The sequence below is a fragment of the Arachis duranensis genome, chromosome 7 (genome assembly GCF_000817695.3).
Source record: "Arachis duranensis cultivar V14167 chromosome 7, aradu.V14167.gnm2.J7QH, whole genome shotgun sequence".
Taxonomy (NCBI): domain Eukaryota; kingdom Viridiplantae; phylum Streptophyta; class Magnoliopsida; order Fabales; family Fabaceae; genus Arachis; species Arachis duranensis.
Window position 1 is genome coordinate 46,926,504 of NC_029778.3, and position 284 is coordinate 46,926,787.

General features: G+C 39.4%; 1 non-coding gene across 1 annotated transcript; it reads right to left on the minus strand.

Annotated features, from left to right (window-relative positions):
- Positions 1-16: 16 nt before the first annotated feature.
- LOC127740824 (small nucleolar RNA R71) lies at positions 17-120 on the minus strand. Its single transcript, XR_008001680.1, has one exon. It is a non-coding gene; the product is annotated as a small nucleolar RNA R71 (small nucleolar RNA).
- Positions 121-284: the final 164 nt, after the last annotated feature.

Genomic DNA, 284 nt, shown 5'->3' on the forward strand with positions numbered 1-284 from the left:
ACCTCAAAAATTGAGTAAGCTTAGAGTGGAAGTCCAAACCTTCAGACAGAAGGAAGGTGAATCCCTCTATGAAGCTTGGGAAAGATACAAACAATTAATCAGAAAATGTCCTTCTGACATTCTTTCTGAATGGAGCATCATAGGTATCTTCTATGATGGTCTATCTGAACTGTCCAAGATGTCATTGGATAGCTCAGCTGGAGGATCTCTTCATCTGAAGAAGACGCCTACAGAAGCTCAAGAACTCATTGAAATGGTTGCAAATAACCAATTCATGTACACTT